The sequence below is a fragment of the Callorhinchus milii genome, unplaced genomic scaffold (genome assembly GCF_018977255.1).
Source record: "Callorhinchus milii isolate IMCB2004 unplaced genomic scaffold, IMCB_Cmil_1.0 Scaffold20, whole genome shotgun sequence".
NCBI lineage: Eukaryota > Metazoa > Chordata > Chondrichthyes > Chimaeriformes > Callorhinchidae > Callorhinchus > Callorhinchus milii.
In genome coordinates, this window is record NW_024704761.1 from 2,321,611 (window position 1) to 2,321,913 (window position 303).

The following is a 303-nucleotide window of genomic DNA, read 5'->3' on the forward strand; positions in this document are numbered from 1 at the left end:
CCTGCTCTGGGACGCTATTCTGTGTTAGGGGCGCTATATAAATGCAAGGTCGTTGTTCAGGTGGATGTTAAAGATCCCACTGCGCTATTCAAAATGAGTTTCTCTCTCCTGGTATCCCGGCCAGTATTCAATCCCCCAGATAAAACTGGGTCACTAATTTAGTTGCTATTTGTGGGTTCACAAATTCCAGGCAGAGGGCGAAACCTTGGGAAAGTTTCCTTACTCCACACAGAGCCTAATAATAATCCCTCCAAAACAAAACAACAATAAATTGGTCATTTTCAATCTACGACTGTTTGTGGG